General features: G+C 41.7%; 1 pseudogene; it reads right to left on the reverse strand.

Moving 5' to 3' along the window:
* Positions 1 to 20657: 20657 nt before the first annotated feature.
* On the reverse strand, positions 20658 to 21242 carry LOC118543023 (ubiquitin-conjugating enzyme E2 variant 2 pseudogene; annotated as a pseudogene).
* Positions 21243 to 22278: the final 1036 nt, after the last annotated feature.

The following is a 22278-nucleotide window of genomic DNA, read 5'->3' on the forward strand; positions in this document are numbered from 1 at the left end:
GTGTGGTTTACACAGTAAAACAGTCTGGTTCACACTGCAGTTTCAAACAGAGGATTAAAGTGGTATTAATAATTTATGCAGCTATAATATTTCATGCTATGAGCTGGACATAGCCCCAAAGAAAGACTTCCAGGGGCTTTTTGAACTTTTAACCATTCTGCTAGTTACAAATCAAACAGTAAGGAAATGATTGGAAGAAACAGATTATAATGTTCTTAAACATAAATATATTGTTATGTGTTTTTATAAATATTTCTGATAGGTATTTCATTTGTAACTAGATGGAAAGTGTTCTGAAATTTGGGCTATTAAAAAAATAAATACCCTAACTTATTATTCTTAAGAATAGGTTAAAACCCTATAAAATTGCAATCATTATCTTTTTAAACTGTGGTTTAAAAAATCTTGTGAGAAGCTGTGCTTCTGATAGAATACACAACGGGAAGAAGATGTCCTCAACAAATCTAGCATAGTAGCCCAAAGGCATAGATTTCTACTACGTTCCTTGATTCCCAAGGGATTTAAGAACCATGCAAATGGTATAGCAAGGAAACATTAATTTAAAATAACTACAAAAGATGGGGTAAAAGAAATTTGAATGTAAGAAAATCCAGTGTGGAATTAGTACACAACAAATAAAGAATTGTATGCGTCTCCACACATTCAAGCCAAACAACACCTGAGTTCATATTAGGTACCCAAAAGAAAACTGTAATAATTGACATGTCTGATTTAATTATTATAAGTAAAAAGACTAAAAGCAGATGTTTCAGATACTGCCTAGAAATGATGAAAAGAATCAATGAAGAAAAAAAAATCAATGAAGATATCAAGATTAAAATTTCACTTTTTTGGAAAAAAATTTTAAATTCTCTTTTTTATTGAAGTATATTTGACATACAATATTACATTAGTTTCAGCCATATGACAAGATTATACCTTATGCTATGCTTACCACAAGTGTAGCTCCCATCTGTCACCACAGAACACTATCACAATACCATTGACTATATTCCCTATGCTGTGCCTTTTATTCCTGTGATTTCATTCTCTTTCTTTTTTAAAAGATTGTATTTATTCATCTGAGAGAGAGCAAGCGGGAGAGCATAAGCAGGAGATGGGGCGGAGGGGCAGAGGGAGAGGGAGAAGCAGACTCCCCACTGAGCAGGGAGCCCAACAATGATGACGATGCTTGGCTCCTTCCCAGGACCCCGAGATCACTAACGGAGCCAAAGGCAGAGGCTTCAGAGACTGAGCCACCCAGGTGCCCCTCACTCTTTCTTATGTGTCTATTTGTTTTGTCTGTAGCTTTCTGGCATTTCCCCCCTTTGACTTCCTATCATTATAAAGGCTGACAATGGTCATAGATCGGTATGGAAGAGTTTTGTCTTTACGTAAATATCCTTGTTTGCAGTCCCATTTCAGGGGTTGAGGGTAAAAGGAAAGGATTTGAACTGCTAACAACTTGAACAGTGTTATGTCTGTATCACTAGTACCTAGCACAGTTCCTAACATGTAATTGATACTTAATAACTGTGAGTTGAAGGAAGAAATGAAGCTTCACGGAATTTATTAATCCTTACAAAAATGCATAACCACTAAAGATTTATGCCTCTGTGGTACCTTTATTATGGCTTCAAAGCTCAATTCTTGATTTATATGGTCATGTTACCCGGACATTTCCTTCTAAAAGCATCTCAGCTGCAATGAAGAAGGTACATTAGGAAGACAAGGAATGGAAGTCAAAGAAAAATCAAAGAACAATTTCTCTTTCTCTGCTGTTACTCCATTTGTTGTTTCTTTAATTCATGCTTTTGTGAAAAACAGGAAGACCTCCAGGGCCTTGGACAAGACTCTCCCACTCCCACTCCCACCCGGCTGCCTCTTACTCTCAGAAAGCATTTTTTTTCTTAGCTTCCTTCCACCGAGACTCCAGAACACTCAAGAGATTTGGGAAGGAGATCACTTTTTTTTATTTTTTGGTCAACGTTGTGCGAGGTACTACACTGGGCAATTTAGCAGAAATGATACTATTTAATTCTCACAAAAAATTTTGAGAGGCAGTTATATTCTCGCTTTACACATAAAGAAACTACTGCGCATAAAGATATCTAGCTTCAAAAATCGTAATTAATGGGATGGAGTTATAATTCAAGCATGTGTGCACTCTGATTCTTCCCCCCATGCTCTACTCCCACTCTCAAACCTGATTCAAGGTCTTTCTTGTTTTGATTGTTGTTTGAGATCAATCCAGTGACCCGGGTTCTTCACAACAATCTATTGTTTGAGTAGAAAAAGAAGGCCAAGGCCAGTCTATAGAATACTTCTGTACTGTCATGAGCACGAGAGATCTCCTGTTCCATGGGTTGACCATTAAAATGTGTTACTCAAATTACCAATATAATAATGATGATGATGGTAGTAATAACTCTCGTTTACTAAGCATGTAACATGTGTCAGAGTTTGTTTCCAATACTCCTATTATATCATTTAACCTTAACAATAACCCTATGAAGTAGGTGTTATTGTCTTCACTTTTCAGATGGGAAAACTAAAGCTCAGAGTTGGGCCTTGCTGAGTTCTTATAGTACTAAATAGCAGAACTGGGTTTGAACCCAGATTGATGCTCATGCCCTTAATTTTAGAAACGATGCCATATAGCTTTCTACAAAAACAATTGGCATCATGTTGCTACCTTAGATTTTAGTTTTGCTCTCATGTCTCTACCAGAATTGCATTTATTAGATTTTTTTTCTGGGATATTTGTGTGTGTATGCACACGTGTGTGCATGCATGTGTGTATAGAATCAGTATCTGGTTATAGTTAAGCCTGCCATAAGGGAGAATTCTACCAATAATTCTACAGCTCCAAGAGTCTTCTTGGCCAGGATATGCTAGCTTGTCATGTAACTTAATTTTATTATAACTTACAATGCTTATTTTTGGTAATAGTCTTCAGGGAATGCTATTGTTTTACTTCATTCATATGTATGTATATATATTTACATATATAATATGAAAAACTTGTGCCTATAATGTCAGTGGCATTATTCACCTTTAAGGTGACATGGTGTTTCCTCTCATGACCCAGCTTCTACCACTTTGTACTTATTCAATATGTATTTGAGCACCCACTATTAGTTGGATACTCTACTAGACATCCAGGACACACTGTTATAAGGATATGGTTCCTAGGGCGCCTGGGTGGCTCAGTTGGTTAAGCGACTGCCTTCGGCTCAGGTCATGATCCTGGAGTCCCAGGATCGAGTCCCGCATCGGGCTCCCTGCTCAGCGGGGAGTCTGCTTCTCCCTCTGGCCCTCCCCCTCTCATGTGCTCTCTCTCTCTCTCTCTCAAATAAATAAATAAAATCTTTAAAAAAATTAAAAAAATTTAAAAAAAAGGATATGGTTCCTATACTCAAGGAACTTACAATAACTTATTCTAGTTTGTGTTTAAAGCACAGATAAGGTTAATCTTAAGTCAGTGGAATAGTCCCAGCTTAATCAAGTGAAATATATACCTGTAATCCTGTTCCCCACCCTCCATAGAAACTCTTCTATGATGTGGCAATAGTTTATACAGTACCTATGTTTAGCGTGCAGAATAAGAGTTGCCCAATAGCCTGTGGATGAATTCTAGTTAGTTCCTGCTCAAGAAGTTCCCCAAAGTCCTGGAACGCTAGAGATTGGAGGAGTCCCAGAAACTAAGGGATTACCTTCACAACTATCGGAGGATTCTGTTATTTTAAATGTATTATCCAAAACCTTGAAAACCATGTCCCACAGTCAAATCCTGGCTTCTCCAGCCACTATCTGTATCATGTTGCTATGTTATATAACCCTTCTGAATGTCAATATAATATCCTTATTTGTAAAACAATAAGAAGATAATAGAATAATAATAAAACAATAATAAGGTAATAAAAAGAAGATAATGCCTTATATTAGTTTGCTTATGTGTTTATTCATCCAGAAAAATTTTTTAAAAAAATACCTACTACATCCCAGGTCTTGAACTAGGCACTATATTTAAATAATGTTCAACAAGATAGACCCTGTTTGTGCCCTCATGAATCTTCCAGCCCAGGGGGGGCGGGGGTTGGAGAAGCAATAAATGAACCAGGTGCTATGATAGGGAATGAGGAGAGAAACCTGCTTCGGGTGGGTGGTCAGTGAAGGCCTCTCAGCAGAGGTGACGTTTAGGCTGACACCTCAAGACTGCAAAGGGTGAACTTTTAAGTGGCAAGTGGGGAAATTGTTTCAGGTAAGGGAAATGATTTGTGCAAAGGCCCTGAGTTGGTAAAGAGGGATTGAGAAACTAAACGTAGCCTGGTAGATTGGACAATGAAAAGGAGGGCATTATCCTAAAAAGTGGATGTTAACTACCCCAAATCCAGTAATTCCACTTCTGGGTATATATCCTAGAGAAGTTCTTGCATGGGTCTACTAGAAGCCACGTCTAAGAATACTCCTACTGGCACTAACATTTGCTCATGATAGCACAAAATTAAAACAATCCAAACACTGACAGAGAAGTAAGTCTTGGTATAGTCACATAATGTAATGTTGTAAACACCAAAAATGAATGAATTGTAGCTACGTGGAGCAACCAAGATGAATCTTATAAACACTACTTTGAGTGGAGAAAACAAATCATTAAAAAACAGCTTGGGGTATTATTTACTATGCATTTAAAATCATCTTAGAATACCCAAAATTTTAAAATATTTTTTGTAGATACATATTATATTGTAAAAGTATTTTTAAAAAGCAAGGAAATTGAACCTTCCGCTTCTGGCCAAGATACTGAAACGGAGAGTAAACTTAGCCTTCTGCCTTAACTAGGAAACTTGATTATATGAAACAATGGTTTTAGAAATTGAACAACAGCAGAGCAGGACTGTAATGCCTGAGCAAAGGAAAACAAACAAGGTGAGATCTGTCATTGTACCAGCTGCTCCCCTGGAAGGAGTTTCCAGGTGGTTGTGCAGGAAGGGGGAACCCAAACAGAGCCCAGTGATCTTGCTGAGTGGAGGAGGCAGAGATGGGAGTTAAGGGAGAACAGGCAGCCACAGCATATCTGGTAGTGTACTGCAGAAGAGGGGAAGCATACAGAAAGAGAGCGGCAGAGATCTGCAGAGGGGTCACCTTCATGTCTTTGGCTGAGTACTTACCTACGCTTGAGTGAGACGGGCTTACCCAAGGTCAGGGAAAGGACTATTAGAGAGGCATGGGTCTCATACAGGACTGGGAAAAGTTCTTGTTTCCACAAGCTAGAGTAAAAAGATCTCATAATATATGGGGTGCCGGGTAGAAACCTTAGAAATCAAACACCTTAGCAGTGGGCTTAAGATCTGACTAAAGGCTGCTATGGACCCCAAATAACAAAGCTTAAAGCAAGCTGGAAAGGATCCAAGTATGACCTAAATAACTGTGTGCCAGAAACAACAACAACAACGACAACAACAACAACAACAACAACAACCAGGATTGAAAGGAATACGAGAAAATCTAGCAACCAGCAACATAAATTCATAATGTCCCACATCTGATAAAAATAAATACATAGGAGGCATGCAAAGATGGCGGAACATGATGAGCGTAATGACCCAGAACCTAGACAAAACCAATCCATAGAAAGAGATACAGAAGTGATAGCAACAACTGAACTAGTAGATAAGGGCATGAAAACAACTATTATAAATGTGCTGTATGTGTCCAAAAGGTGGAAGAAAATATAGCTATAGTGAGGAAAGAATTTGAAGACGTGAAAAAGACCCAAGTGGAACTTCTAGAGATGAAAAATACAATAGCCAAAGTGAAGAATACACTGGATAGCATCACTGCCTTTAAAATGCATCTCTGGCAGAAAACATATGTTGAATCTTGCTCTTTAGAATCTGGTCTGATAATCTCTGAATTTTGGAGTCTTTAGTCCCTTATATGAAATGTAATCATCAATATGGTTGGATGAGGTAGGCCATTCTGCTGGTTTTTTTCTATTCACCTCATCTTTTTTTTTTTTTTTATCATTGCCACTCTCCTGTTCTTCCTTTACTACTTTTTTTGTCCTTAAAAACTTATTTTTTCATTCCATTTAAATTTGTCTGTTAACTTGATTGCTATATTTCTTTGCCTAATTTTTTAGTGGTTCCTCTAAAGATATAATACATATCTTTAACTTATACCAATCTACCTCAAGTACATACTGATAAACTTCTGCTAAAATACAGGAATTTATCACCAGCCTAGTGGCATTTCCCTTCCCTTTGTGCTGTTGTCATATTTATTACATCTGCATATGTTGTAAACCCCATAATAAAATATATAATGTTTGCTTTAAAGATTCATATATCTTTTAAAGAAATTAAAGAGAATGAAAGAAAAAATACACAAGTAAGTATAATCTTTCATATTTATGCTCATATTTCCCAATTCCAGTGTTTTCCATTTCTTCCTGGGGATTTGAGTTACCATCTGGTGTCATTTTCCTTAAGCCTGGTGGACTTCCTCTAGCATTTCTGATGGTGCAGACATGCAAGCAACAGATTTCATCAGTTTGTTTATTTGGAATTGTCTTTATTTTGTCCTCATTTCTAAAAAATAGTCTGGATACAGAATTCTTGGTTGACAGATTTTTCTTTTAACATCTGAATCATCATTCCAATGTTTTCTGGCTTCTATTGTCTCTGACAAAGAGTTAACCATTAACTGTACTGTTTTCACTCTTTATTCATTTCGATATGCTTCCTGCCACTTTCTTTTTCCTCCCTTTGTGGGATTTCAACTACATGTAGGATGAACTGTTTCATGAGATTCTGTTCATTTTTCTTTAATCTTTTTCTCTCTCTGTTCTTCAGATGTATAATTTCTATTGATCTATCTTTAAGCTCACTGACTTTCCTCTGCCAGCTCAAATCTTCTGTTGAGGTCCTCTAATAACATTTTTCATTTCAGTTTGATACTTCCAAAAAAGTTCTATTTGGATCTTTTTTATAGGATCTGTTTCTCTGGTGAGGTTCCTTATTTGTTCACTCATTAGCATATTTTTTCCTTAATTATTTAAATATATACATTTAAAAAAAATTCCTTGGACAGATTTATAATAGCTGCTTTGAAAACTTTTTGCACTAAATCTAACACCTGGGGCCATTTGGAATCAGTTTTCATTGATTTTTATTTCTGTATACGGGTCACACTTTTCTGTTTCTTTGTGTATCTAATAATATTTTTGGTTAAGAAGGAAACATGTTAATAATCTCTTTAGTGATTTTGGGGTCTGTTTTATTCTTCTTATGATTGTTGGGTTTTGTGTCAGAAGGTAAATAATTCGTCTGCACTCAAAATTGTAAAAACTGCCTCTTCCAGCCATTGGCATCTTTGCTCGGTTTTGTTTTGTTTTCTCCTACAGGAGGAATGCTTGGATTCCTAAGGTCTACCCTATACAAACATAGTTTATTGGTAAGTCGATGATTTGGGTGCAGGTTTATGTTCAGATACCTCAAGCCAAGAAGGCTTTCACTCTCTGCTGAGTTGTGTGTAGACTGAGGAACACATTTAAAAGTATAGCAAAGTCACAAGTCTCCCCAGACTTTCCATTTTCACTGGGTTCTTTGGAGTGCACCTGTGGTACAGCACTCCTGAGCTCTGTGGAGATTTTATTATGTCAGCTCTTCTAGGACTCTCATACTTCTAAAATTTCTCCATCATAGCTGTTCTACCATCCCTCCCAAACCAGGACAACCACTTTATCTGGCTGATAAAACTATGTTTTTGCTACTTGACATGGGGTGGTACACAGGAATGCCTCCAGCATGAAGGCCACAAACTCATTCTTTTTATTTGTTATGGTAGAATTCTCATGAATAAAACTTCTTATATTGTTTCCTAACTTTGGTCACTTTCCAGTGCTATGAAATGGTTGTTGTTAACAATTTTGTTCAGTTTTATATTAGTTTGCTATGGAGGGGAATTTCTCTACCTCTTCTTCATGCCACCATTACAGAAAGTAGAGCCTCCAAGCAGGCTTTTTTTTTTAAAATAGAAATTGACAAGTTGATCTTAAGACTCATATGGAAATGCAATGGACCTAAAATCGTCAAATAATTTTGAAAAAGTAAAAGAAACTTACTCTACATGACTCCCAAGACATACTATACAACCAGTGTGATTTTAGCATAGGGAGAGACACCTAGGTCATCAGAAAAGAGTAGACCCACTCCAAAAATAGACCTACTCATATATGGCCAACTGATTTTTGACAAAGGTGCTAAGGTATTTCAATGGGGAAAGGATAGACTTTTTAATAAATGGCACTACAACAATTGGCCCACACATTATATCATATACAAAAAGTAACTTGAAATGTATCATAGACCTAAACATAAGAGCTAAAACTATTAAAATTATAGTGAAAAACGTCTTATGAGAAGATATTTATAACTTTGTAATAACAAAGATTTTTTTTTGATGGGACACAAAAAGTATAAATGATAAAAGAAAAAAATTAATAAACTGGATTTCATCAAAATTAAAATCATTTATTCTTTGAAAGATATTGTTAAGAAAATGGAGATGCAGGCCACCATTTGAGAGAAAATTTTGCAAAACATGCATCTGGTAAAAGACTTGTATCCAGAATATACAAAGAACTCTTACAACTTGATAAGAGGACAAATACTTAATTTTAAAAAATGAGCAAGCAATATGAAAAGACCTTTTGCCAAGGAAAATACATGGATGACAAACACATAAAAAGAGGCTCAAAATCATTAGCCAATAGAGAAATGCTAATTAAAACCACAACGAGATATCACTACATACTAGAATGGCTAGAGTTAAAAAGACCAACCATACCAAGTGTTAATGAGAAGATGAAGCAACTGGAACTCTCATACATTACAGCTGGGGATGAAAAAATGGTGCAGCCACTTTGGAAAAAGCTTGGCAGTTTCTTATAAAGTTAAATATACACTTTCCATAGAACCCAGCAATCCAATCCCTGGGTATTTACCCAAGAGAAATAACAACATATATTTACAGGAAGACCCGTAACTGAATGTTCAAAGCAGCCTTAGTCAAAATAGCCAAAACCTGAAAACAACCCAAATGTCCCTCAACTGGGGAATGGATAAACACATTGTGGTACATCCATATAATTGATTACCATTCAACCTAAGGAATGAACTATTGATATACATAACAACATGGATAAATCTCAAAAGTATTATGCTAACTGCAAGAAATCAAACCCAAAACTCTGTATTATGTGATTCCAGGTACATAAAATTCTAGAAAAGGTAAGACTATAGTCACAGAAATCAGGGGTTTTTAGGCGCTGAGGGTGGGGGTGGAGATTGACTGCAAAGGGGCAAGAGACTTTTGGGGGTGAAAGAAATGTGCTAGATTATAGTTATGGTGGTGGTTACACGATGGTATGTATTTAGCAAGATTTATCCAATGGTACTCTTAAATTATGTGCATTTTACTGTATATAAATTATTTAGCAGTACATCTGATTAAGAAAAATCAAGGAAATAATAAAAACAAAATTCAGATAGGGTTAACTTTGGAGGAGATGCAGGCGGAATGACTATGAGAGGTGTACATAAGAACCCTGAATGCTGGTGATCTTTTTTATTATTTTTCTGTATATTAAGTTAAAATAAAAAATAATAGGGGGGAATGAATGAATAGGGGAGAAGGGATGTGGACACCTGCAAATAACCTTAGGGAATGAAGGCAGCAGCAACAGAAGGATGTGATGCCAAGGCTTTTGTTTGTTGGTAAATGTAGGAGGCCTAGAGCATATTGCTACGTCAGTGAGAATGAGTCACTGAAGAGGGAGAGAACAGTGACAGAAGAAGAGGGGAACGAAGGAGCGAAGTCCTTGGGAGAGCAAGAGGGGATGGCTTTTGGAGCCAAAAGAAGGGATTGCCTTTGGTCGTGGGAAGCTCTCTTCCTCCACGGTAAGGAGGGAATAAGGAGAAGATGGGTACAAATTCAGTTAGGTTTCGGAACATGGTGCTGGGAAGATGAAGCAGTTTCCTTCTGAAAGCTCCAATTTTCTCAATGAGGCGCGGCTTAAGGCCATGGGGCAAGTGAGGAGGAGTAGGAGACTTGAGGGCAGGGCTTCAAATGACTATCTGGAGCGAGTAGTGAGGATCACACCAGGGAGTGTATGCTGAGTGCCTGCTGGTACATAGCACTCCCGTCTCTGGTCCTTCTACATCGTGTTCACACTTCAGCCTCCCTCGGGGCCTCCTCTGGAGGAAGGTTATTTACTCCTGCTGCTGTGGTCTGGAGGGGAGAAGTGCTCAGTAATGAGTAAGAGTCAGCAGAGGACGCAGCTGTCTCCCTGGCAGGCTCCTTGTCCTGGATCTGCAGTCGAAAACATTGCTAGAGATCTGTTTACAGCATTTTGCAATCCATGGAGGGCAAGAGAGGCCTCTTCTGAACGTTTTGCTTGCTAATCTTATGTTTCCAGCTAGGCCACTGCTAAACAGAATGTTTTCTGGGGTAGTTTTGTTTCGGGCATGTGTACATGGTGTTTTGGAAGGGTACTGAATGGATCAGTTGATTGCTCCTTGTGTTGCATTCCCACTCTCTGTGCTGTAATATAGCTTATAGTACATGTGGGACTAGGTATAGTATAATTTAGGAGATCCTATAATAGTATTTCCTACTTACAATTTGTGCTTTACCTTTCTGTCTGAGATCGTAGGTATTCATTCAATGTGGAAGGAATAATCAATTAACCAAAATGTACTGATTGAATGTTTCTGCAGCTTTGGGAGATGGGCTTTCACTAGGAGTGTTGACGAACACTGCCCTCAGCTCACCTACGATCTGGTTGGTAAGACATATACATACTAAGGAGATGGTGTGGTGAAATACCAACATACAGAATTTGGATTTGAATTTGAAACCTATAGATGTTAACTATCTTTATGACCTTAGGGCAAGATGCTTTACTTTCTGGTCCTTGTTTTCCTCGTTTGTAAAACATGGGGGCTTGGCTTGTTGTGAGAAATAAATAAGATAATATAGGTAAGCCGACCAGCATGGTAACTGAGCATACTCCGAACTCAAAAATGTTGACCCTGCTGCGTGAAAATATCTTGTTAGTTAAGCACCCCATCAGAGTGCAGACTGTTGTTTTCTGCTCTATAAAATGGAGACCACAGCAGCACCTGCTCCTTAGGGTCATTATGGGAATTGTGCTAACAACAATACTAAGTTGATTACCTGCATTATTTCATTTGGTCTTCATAAGAGCCCTGTGAGGTAGGTGAAGCAATGCCCATTTTACAGCTGAGGAAACTCAAATACAGAGAGATTAATTAATTTTATCCCAAGGTCACACAACTAGTACATGGTAGAACCAAGGGATACCAACCCAGGCCGCCTTTTAACTGGATGTGAGAGCATTATAGTGGTATTAGTAATACTAGCAGTATTACTAGTACTACTACTAGTAGGTAGTAGTAGAAGGAAGACTCAAAGAGGGACCACTTTGGTGGCGGTGGGCACAAAAGACTTCCTGGCAGTGGGGTCTGAGATTGGCTTTTAAGTGTGCCAAGATCTCTGTAGGTAGAGAGGGATGGAGGCTTCCCGAAGCAGAGGGCGATTGTCAGTGGAAGTTCAGTCTGGATAGGCTCAGGCTTGCTCACAGAACTCGTCCTTTTTGACCCCTGGGAAGGGTCTGCCTTATAGGGAAGTAGCATAAGATGTGGCCAGAAAAGACAGGTAGGGCCTGCTATGGAGAGAACTAAATACCGGAATAAGACATTTGCTTACAAGTTTGATGTGAACACTGGGAGTCTTTGATTGGGTACGCCAGCCTGGAACTCGGGACATAGGCCAAGATTGAAATAAAGATTTGGGATCTGTGTGTACAAAGGCGGTGAATATTTCCATGTCTTCTACAGAGCTTTAGAGTTTGCCTAGTGCTTTCACATCCGAGGCTTTTGCTGATGCTCACAATAACCTTGTCCTTGGGGTGGGCAGGTAACTGCCGTTGAGTTGTCACAGCCTACTTTCGAGTAGATACTTAATTTTAAGTCACTTCCTTGTTTACAGACAAGATAATGAGGGTCAAAAATGTTAAGTAACTTGCCCAAGTTCACAGTTAGTAGGTGTTGGAGCTGGGATTCGAACAGTTCCTTTGCTCCCAGCTTATTGAGTTTTCCATACCTTCTATTGTCAGCCCAATAATTAGTTCTGTATAATTCATCCAACCAACCACTGAGCACCTACCGTGTATCTCATACAGTATCATGCCACAGGGAGGCAAAGACAAATAGTATGGTAATGCTCGCAAACCATTGGGAAAAATAGACTTAAAAAGCCCCCAGAATCTGGCAAGTGTAGAGATGGTCATGGGAGCACAACCACTACGGGATGGGGGTGCGTGCGGGGAGAACGGCTTCGCAAAGTCGGCCAAGCTTGAGCCACGTATCCCAAGTACGCGCTCCCAGATGGTCGGTCTCGCACTTGACCCCCCCAGGATGTCAAGCGGTTGTGGACATGCTGGAGCTTCTAAGAGGAAAAATAGTGTGAACAAAAGATAGGAAGGAGATGCATGTGGCAGCCAGAGGAATGCACCCTCGGATCTCCCTCCAGACAACCAGATGTGAGGCTTACAGGAGCTGACAGCCTCCAGCTGCTGCCCCTCCAGGATCCAAGCAGTGTTCCCGCTGAGCTGCCGCTCCTCAGGCTGCTCCCCGCCAGTGGCAGAGCCTGACAAAGCTCCTAGAGCCAGGTCATTCCTGCCCAACAGGTACTCTTTGCTCTGGAAGCTCATCAGCCTGATCAGCACCTTTTCCGGAGCTGCCCGGCAAGCCTGGGGCGCGTCCTACCCGATCCTTCTCCTTTCCCCTCTCCTTTTCCAGGTGTCACATCTGCATTACGGTATGAGGTTCTCCAAAGCCACTCCTGCTCCCTCTCCTTGCCCCGAAACTCAGAGTTAGACAAGGAGACACACCAAGGGCGAAATGCTGGGAAATGCTTTTTTTTTTTTTTTTTTTTTAATGAGGGAGGAGGAGAATGAAACCATGGAGGTAAGAGCAAACACAACAGAAAGCCTTGTGACCACAACGCAGAGAGAGCAAATCTCAGGAGGAGCTGGATTCTGAAGAGAACACGGGGGATTGGCGAGAATACTCACAGCTACCTTTCCAGGCGCAACCGTCAGTGCTAGAAAAGCGTTGACTGCATGAATGAACAGAAATGAAGAACTACTCGGATATTTAAAGCCAGCAGCTGCAACAGAAAAAAACCCCCAAATTCTCAGTTGGTTTAACCTGGTAAAGGTTTGTTTTTCCACTCACAGAAAGACCAGTGCTGGTCAGGAGACCCTTCTCTGTGGCTGGTCCCCATCAAGCAAGAGTTGCCCTTGACACCCAGAAAGAGGGGGAGGGAGCTGGAGCATGGGGGCTGGGGAGCTTTAAGGGTCTGCCTTAGGAGTGGCCTGCATCACTTCTCCGCACACCCCATGTGCCAGAACCTAGGCACACGGCCGCCACCTCACAGGGAGGCAGCTCCTGAGCACCCAGGAGGAGGAAGATGGAACAAGGCTGGCTAAACCCACACCATTACCTCTGCCGCATGCAACATGCCTTAGTCCTTGGCAATGAGGATAAACCTTCAACAAGATGCATGTATACATGAGGGGTGGGGGAAGGGCAGGGGCATTTAAACCCGTCAAATGTTTCAGTAGAGTGAGCGGACCGTCCAGGTGCAAGGAGTGAGTGAAAGAGCAGAGGCTGTAACTGTGAGCAGGTAGAGATCACTCAGTGCTGCCCACCTCTCCCTTCTGAGCCCAGGGGTGAGAGCTGTGCTCTCATTTCCCATACAGCCTCCACACTCGTCCATCCTGCAACTCTACAGATAGCGCTCCTTCCCTTTGCAAGGCCAAGGCCATGAGCTCTGCGAGGAGGGGATGGTATGTGCTTCAGATCTGCATCCCCAGGCCCTCGCACAGTGCCCGGGGCAGAGCCAAGGGCCGGTGGAGGACTGAGAAATATTCTCCACTCTGGAGATTCTGATGTAGGGATCTGGGTGGAGAAAGGGTATCCTTCCTTTTTAACTTTTTAAAAGATTTTATTTATTTAATTGTCACAGAGAGAGAAGGAGCACTCACGAGCACACAAGCAGGAGGAGGGGCAGAGGCAGAGGGAGAAGCAGGCTCCCCCCTGAGCAAGGAGCCCAATGTGGGGCTAGATCCCAGGACTCTGGGATCATGACCTGAGCCCAAGGCAGATGCTTAACCGACTGAGCCACCCAGGTGCCCCTTAATTTATTTTTTAAACATTGCTGTGAAATATACATATTATAAAGTTTACCATTTTAAGCATTTTTTTTCTCCATTTTACCCATTTTTAAGTCTACAGCTCTGTGGCATTGAGTGCATTCACATTGTTGTGCAGCCATCACGACTAGCCACCCCAGAACTTTTCTCCTCCTGCAAAACTGAACCACAAACAACAAGTCTCCTGCCAGCCCCTGGCCCCCACCATTTCACCGTCTGTCTCGATGAATTTGACTGCTCTCAGTACCACAGATAAGCAGAATCATCTGGTGTTTCTCCTTTTGTGACTGACTCATATCACATAGCATAATGACCTCAGTGTCTACCCGAGTTGTGTGTATGCCAGAATATCCTTCCTGTCTCAGGCTGGATGATATTCCATTGTATGCATACAGCACGTTTTGTTTATTCATTCATCCACGGATGGACACCTGGGTTGCTTCCACCTTTTGACGATTGTAAGTAATGTGGCTGTAAACATCAGTGTCGTATCTCTTTAAGACCCTGTTTTCAATTGTTTTGAGTATGTCCATACCTTTTTTTAAGGCACCTCAGGCAATGTGAAGCGCAGCTAGGGTTGAATACCTTTCATGCAAAGGAGGAGAGCAGAGGGACTGTTGAGGAATATAGGGGTTTGGGGCAAGGAGTGACAGTTTGTGGGTCAGGAGGGCGCTGGGTCCAGTGGGGGGGGGGGGGTTCTGTGGCTAGGGACCAAGGGAAGAGAAGGAGGAAAGTCACAGGCCTCTGAAAAGCAGAGGATATCAGATGACTTATTAATTCCTTAAGTAGAGGTGATGTCATCTGCTGACCAGAGCAGGGGCAGGGGTGAAGGTGAGGTTGGAGCTGGAGGAGAGAGGATTCCTGGCAGCTGTGGAGAAGAACGCAATGGGAGGGAAGAGGATCAGAGGACAGAGACAGGTAAAGGTGGTGGTGGTGGGGGGTGTGTGGTGGTGGTGGGGCTGGTGGTGGGGGGTGGTAGGGCTGGGGGTGGTGGGGGTGGTGGGGGTGGTGGGAGTGGGGGTGGGGGGGTGGGGGGGATGGGGTGTGTGTGTGTGTGTTGGAGGAGAGGGGGTAGAAAAAACCAGAACTCCTTTTTATAAAATCAAGCTCATTTGAGGGCAGGGAGTAAAGAAAGTAGCTGGCAAGTATGCTCCGAAATGGATGAGAAATCGTTAGAAGGCCAGTAGGGTGTCTGTAAGCACCCAGGCAGATGGGCGCCTGGCAGACCACGTGCTGGGCTCAGGGGGCTCCAGGGTGAGGTGGAGAAAGTGGATCAGGGAAATGATCCAGGATTGGAAATGGGCCAGAGGATGTGGCAGAAGGTCAAGGGAGGGGAGGGAGGCTAAATGCCAAAGAAGTGCTGAGCCTTGCATACCAAAACAATCCCATGGCTTCGCAGAGGTTTCCTGGTACCAATAAGGAGAGTCACTGTCTCCTACGTGAACAGCCTTATCTTATCCCATCAAAGCAATCACGATGCCCGCTGGAGAGCAATCTCTAGGCCTAGACTGACAGCCTTTCCAGCCAGTGAAAACTTGCCTTATAGACCACAGTCTTCCAGGGGGCTCTTGGGAACTAGAATTCTCCCTTGTCCCTGCCTCATTCCTCTGTCACTGCAGCACTCAGCACAGTCCAGGGCCACCAGGAACAGATAGCTAAGACCTCAGGGAGTCCCCCAGTGAGTCGAGGCAGGCCTAGAAGTTCTAGAAGTCCTCACCGTTCCTACGGGACTATGACAGCTGCCGGCAGCAGTGACAAGGTCTCCAGGGATCTCATGTTGAGCTCATCTTTATAAAAAGGAAATCAGAGGTTTTCTAAGCAATTGTACTGAAAAATCCATTCCCTTCCTCCTCCCCCCCTCCTAGATGACCCAATCTGTCTTTTGGATCTGGAACTTTATCTGGAATCTATGGCAGATAGGAAGCTTCGTTCATGTTTCCCTCTGCTGCCCCCATTTACCCCTAAGTCTTTGTTGGCATTGTTTCATCTCTTCTCAACGCTCTGTGGGTCTCAGCTCCATCCCTGTGTCATTGCTCAGACTACCTCCTGCCTGCTCTGAGCCGTCAGTCAGTTGCTGCTTGCCGCTTGCTGTCTGTTACCTTTTACTTGCTCCACTGGGCTTCTGGCTGCCCTCTGGACATTGCTCTTGTTCTAGGACTACATATAGATCTGTTTGTTTTTCTAAGTAGCCTCTACACTAGCATTTTGCTGTCCACATTTTACTGCCTTTCAATTTTTTCCCCCCTCCTTGTCTACTTCCTGCTGCGACCAGGCATGTCAGAAGCACTCCCGAAAGCAGGCAGCCTAGGGAAACCACCATCCTACTGGGGTCCTTGGAAGGGTCCAAAGCGACAGGGTCCTTCAACTGCAAATGTGCAGGCAGCCTGGCAAGTAGCCAGCTGACGCTGGGACAACCCAGTCCTCAGAGGATATGGAGGGCATTAACTTTGTTTAATACACAGAAGAGCCTATAAAGATGTGGGGCTGGGAAATGAAAAGGGGACAGGAGGAAGTGTCCCCTTTCTTTTGTGTGTGCCATGTGGCTTCTAACTGATAACGGGAAGTGAGGCCACTCCGGACTCTTCTTGGAAATGCCCAGGACCCTCCTTGCTCCTTTTCCAGCCTGTTTCCACTTCATTCCAACTTCTGCAGAGCTGCTGACCTTTGACCCCTCTGTCTGCCTCCAGAAACTGGTGTTGGCCCTTGGCTTCCTGTGTTTGTACTGCTAGCACTTGCTGGGGATTTAGGTTGTTTCAATTCTTGGCTGCCCCGAGCAGAACACCCCATGCTCGCTTTGGTCCCATTCTGAACCAACTCTAGATGCTACAGCCAGGCTTCTTCCCTCTGTCCAGGCCTTCGGAGGCTGTCAGGTTTGGGAGGTGGAGGGGGTCGTGAAAAGTAGGTCACAAGGAGTATTCAAAGGATTCTTGTCCCTGGGTGGCAGAAATGTGGGAAGAGAGAAGTTTCAGGAAAGGAATAGAAAGTGGTTCAGAATAAGTCCTTTGCAATCTGAGTAAGAGAAATATAGGGGAAAAATTAAAGCATCAGTCAAGCGGTGAAGAATATTATGAATCTAAAACTGGTAAGGGTCTTAAGAAATAGGGGAAAATATTGAGTCAAAGACTGGTGTTGAACATAAGAATCTGTGTCAGACTCAGGTCTTATAAAATGCAGTCATAATAATCCAGATCATTAATTCACAGCTGCCTAGCACTATTTAAGGTAAATACCATTCTATGATCAAAAGAGTGAGATGGTCTCCCTTATTCTTTCATTCCTTCACTGACCTATTTTACAGACATTCTGAATACCAGCCAAGTGCCTGCCTGGTACTAGATGCCATGGAAGATAAAAAGAAGTATAACACATAGTATGTGCCCTCAAGATAGTTAGACACAGAAAAGGGAAGTTAGGATAAAGAAACAAAAGGTGCTGCAAGGGAATATGATTAAGTACCAATGAAATAAGTACTGTGTGTCCTCATGAGGAAACACCCCTGGGGGCTAGAGGGAATCAGAGGGTTGACAGAGAACGGGAGACTCAGGGAACCCTGATGAATAGGTAAGATTGTAAAGGAAAAGAGGAATCATGCTTAGTGACGGTTCCCAGTGGGTTCTCATTACATATGACAAACTGTAGAAGAGCTGTCTTAAGTTAAAATCAATAAGGGACGTCTTTGCTGTTTTCCTAAGACGAGAGAAGAATACGACTCAGTCACAAACATCTGGTTTCTGGGTGTTGGGATGACTGGCCTGTCATGGTGTGTTTCAGAGGCTGTGTGGTATCTTTATCGTGGTACCTCTCTGGAAGGTGTGTTCTGTGGCTTGGAGAACAAAAATGTAGGCTTAGGATGCAGTCACCTTCCATAATAAAAAGCTTGATTAATAGTGGCTTCATCAATAAAGAAGTTTAATTATCTCACAAAACAAGAAGTCCGTGGTTACTATAACTTCCCACATACATCGTGTGGGGCCCAAGCTATTTCCTTCACTCTGCCAACTGCGGTGGAATTTTTTTGCATGTCCTAAGGCTAATTTCCCCATGGTCACAAGATGGTGGCTGCAATTCCCACAGAACTGCATTTCAAGCATGAAGAAAGGGGCGAGGGCCAAGGACATTCTCCTCCCGAGGGTCTATCTTCCCCTCTAAGAGGAAACATCTTTGACGGACTCTCCAGCCCTTTTCCCTGAAATCTCATTGGCCAAAATTGAATCATAGGCTTACCTCTAGCGAATTACTGGCAAAGATTTAAGCCATTCATGATTCATCCCCTCAGTCTGGGGTAGACGGCCAGCTGCCATGAGATCAAGGGATCTCTCCTCACTTTCTGAATAAAACCAGACTTCTCTTTGGCAGAGGAGGGAGTGGGGGTGATGGAGGAGCAGACAGGGAAGAGCGTCGCCTCACTCAACCAGGGCGGATGGTGCCTGCTCATGTGACTTCTCCAGGGGCTGCAGCCAGCTTCTTCCTTTGTTATAACCCACAGCCCCTGACCTTGGCCTTCATTTACAACTCTGAATTTTTTCCCCATTTCTGGAAAATTATTTTTCCTGCAAAATGGATCTGACTTATGCAAGAGAGAGGTAACTCAAAACACCAGCCAGTAAATCCTTATTCAGAGAAACCCCTTGGGGTTAATTTCACCATTAAATCGGTGAATAAATGTACTTTTATATGTTTTAAGTTTAAAAGATGTTAAAGTGAGGTACCCTTTTTACTACTCTCCTCCTTAACTAGACTGGCTCAAAGGGAACCAAACAATCTCTAGACCCAACTGCTTTAGATAACAGGGCTTCTTATATTGTAATTATTAGCTTTTTTGCCTGAAGTCCCTACTGGATTGAAATCTAGAGGACAGAGTTCAATGTCTTAAACAAGTCTGCATCCTGAACTCTAGACTAAGTGTGCATTATACGGTAGCCACCAGCCACACATACAGTGACTGAGTATTTGGAGTCTGGCAAAGGAGAGTGAGCAACTGAATTTCTAATTGCATTAGATTTTAATTAATTTAAGTTTAAAATCTAATTCAGTTATTGGAAAACTTTTTTTTATTACAAAAAAATGGAATGTGTATTTGGATAATTTGTAATTTATAATTCTATAAGAATTGCTAGAATTCAAACATTTTTAAATAATATTTCTGGTAAACTAAAATTCAAAACATAATACCTGGGATTCCTCTTTCTCCAAAGAAGAAATTAAACTAATTAAGTAATTTGTTCTCTGAAATACTCTGCAAATTCCAATTCACAAGAAGTATACAAAATAGGATAATAATAAAAGGTGTTTATAGATGAATAGCTACAATAATTCCAATTTTTGCTACCTCAGCAAGGTACTGTACATATACATCAATATAATAGAAATGGCACAGTTTCTGAGGACAGGTTCCACATTTTATTTACATTTTAAGACTAACTTTAATCTCAAAATCACATATCCATACACCTATTTCCTTTTTGTTGATTTCACTTAAATGCATGGTTTGGGGCGCCTGGGTGGCTCAGTTGGTTAAGCGACTGCCTTCGGCTCAGGTCATGATCCTGGAGTCCCGGGATCGAGTCCCACATCCGGCTCCCTGCTCCGCGGGGAGTCTGCTTCTCCCTCTGACCCTCCCCCCTCTCATGCTCTCTGTCTCTCAAATAAATAAATAAATAAATCTTAAAAAAAAAACAAAAAACTTTAAATGCATGGTTTGTCAAACAAAGACTGTAAACAAATATTTACCATGCCTGTTACATGTAACACACAGGAACGGCTTTTAACGGAAATCCATCCACCTCCCCCACACCTTATTATAAATACAGGTATCAAAACAATCCTGAACATATTTTTGATACTATTAGTAGCAGCCACACCACTTCAAAAATTAACACAATTTGTGACAATATTCATTGTACCTGCTACTTTAGACAATTTCAACTGAAGCTCTTTCACTAAAGCAAGATGGATAAAGCATGCCATTTCTGTTTTTCCTTCTTGAGATTTTTTTTTTTTACTTTTCAGAAACACGTATGCTTCCACAGCATCTGACGCTTCTCTCCATGCTTTCATCTTGTAAACCTGAATTCTATTTTGAGTACTCCAGGTTTATGCTTAAATGATAGTGCCTTGGGGCGCCTGGGTTAAACGTTTGCCTTCGGTTCAGGTCATGGTCCCAGGGTCCTGGGATCGAGCCCCGAATCGAGCTCCCTGCTCAGTGGGGAGTCTGCTTCTCCCTCTCCCACTCCCCCTGCTTGTGTTCCCTCTCTCGCTATGTCTCTCTCTGTCAAATAAATAGTAAAATCTTTTTAAAAAAATAAATGATAGGGCCTTAACAAGAGAAAAAAAATTGTGCTGCATTTTTCCTCCTGTAACCTGAAAACATAACGGTGTACATATATTAAATATATTCTTCAAATGTCCAGGTCATGTTTACCAGCTGGAATTATTTTACTTAATGTGTGGGTATTTTGCATTGTGATATTTAATCAAGACATTAACACGAGTGGAAGGCTGTTGATTTAAGACAAGTTTGAGATCCACTAAAATTAATTGTTGTATGTTTGTCCTTCTGGTGGCTGTGGAAGCTTTATATTTTCTTTGGACATCATGAGACGTCTTAGCTCTTGAAGTACAACTTTAACGCTATATCAATTTTGTCATTTTGCTAACACTGGTATGCTTCGTGCATCCACCATTCCACTGGAATTATTAATTCCATTCATAGTAATTTTGGTTACAAATCTAACTGATGGAGGAGCTTCTGGGTATTTAGGTCCACATTCTACTTTCAGGCTATATATTGTTTTCATAATCTGTCCTTGGTGGCCCAATAATCATGCCTGTCCACCTTGTAAGTGTCATCTCGTCATCATCTTCAAGGCCCCAGCTAACCGCACCATCGCCTACTCCTTTTTGTTCTTTTTCAAGTTCTTCCAACAAGCGAAGACTAGAGGAACACTTTAACTCCTGTGGAGACCACGATCTTCTCCTGCAGCCCGATGCAGCCCTTATTGGAAAACTTTTAAGTCTATTTGGAACAACTCAGGTATGTGCATCTACTTCTCCAACTGTCAACTTGATGAAATCTAAGTACAGGTTGACTATTTCCAATGAAAGCTTAGCATCTGAATTGAGATGTGCCCTTAAATGTAAAACATATATGGGATTCTGAAGACTTGATATGGAAAAAAATGTAAAGATAAAAATCTCATGAATGATTTTTTATATTAATTACATGATACAGTGGTAATATTTTGAATATACTGGGTTCAATAGGGGCACCTGGGTGACTCGGTCGGTTAAGTGGCTGCCTTTGGCTCAGGTCATGATCCCAGAGTCCTGGGATCAAGCCCCATGTCAGGCTCCTTGCTCAGCGAGGAGCCTGCTTCTCCCTCTTCCTGCCGCTCCCCCTGCTTGTGCGCGTGCTCTCTCTCTGACAAATAAATAAATAAAATCTTTTTAAAAAAATGAACATAATTGGGTTCAATAACACATGAACATTAATGTCACCTCTTTCTTTTTACTTCTTTAAAAGTCATTGCTAGAAATTTAAATTCCAGGGGCGCCTGGGTGGCTCAGTCGTTAAGTGTCTGCCTTCGGCTCAGGTCATGGTCCCAGCGTCCTGGGATCGAGCCCCGCCTCGGGTTCCCTGCTCAGCGGGGAACCTGCTTCTCCTTCTCCCTCTGCCTGCCTCTCTGCCTATTTGTGCGCTCTCTATCTCTCTGTCAAATAAATAAATAAAATCTTTAAAAAAAAGAAATTTAAATTCTACATGTGGCTTGCGTTATATTTCTCCTCAGTGGTGATGCTCTAGTGTGTAGCACATTTGAACGTTCCTTGAGTGAATGAATGAGTTCAGGGACTTGACCCAGGTCACTTAGAAAGGCTCAAAATGGAATCCCAGCTTCCCTCGATCCCCACTCCATCTTCCCTTGCACCATCCGCCGAGCCTCCTCTGCACCACATGGGCTTCCTGGCCA

Source organism: Halichoerus grypus, chromosome 5, assembly GCF_964656455.1.
Source record: "Halichoerus grypus chromosome 5, mHalGry1.hap1.1, whole genome shotgun sequence".
NCBI classification, from domain to species: Eukaryota; Metazoa; Chordata; class Mammalia; order Carnivora; family Phocidae; genus Halichoerus; species Halichoerus grypus.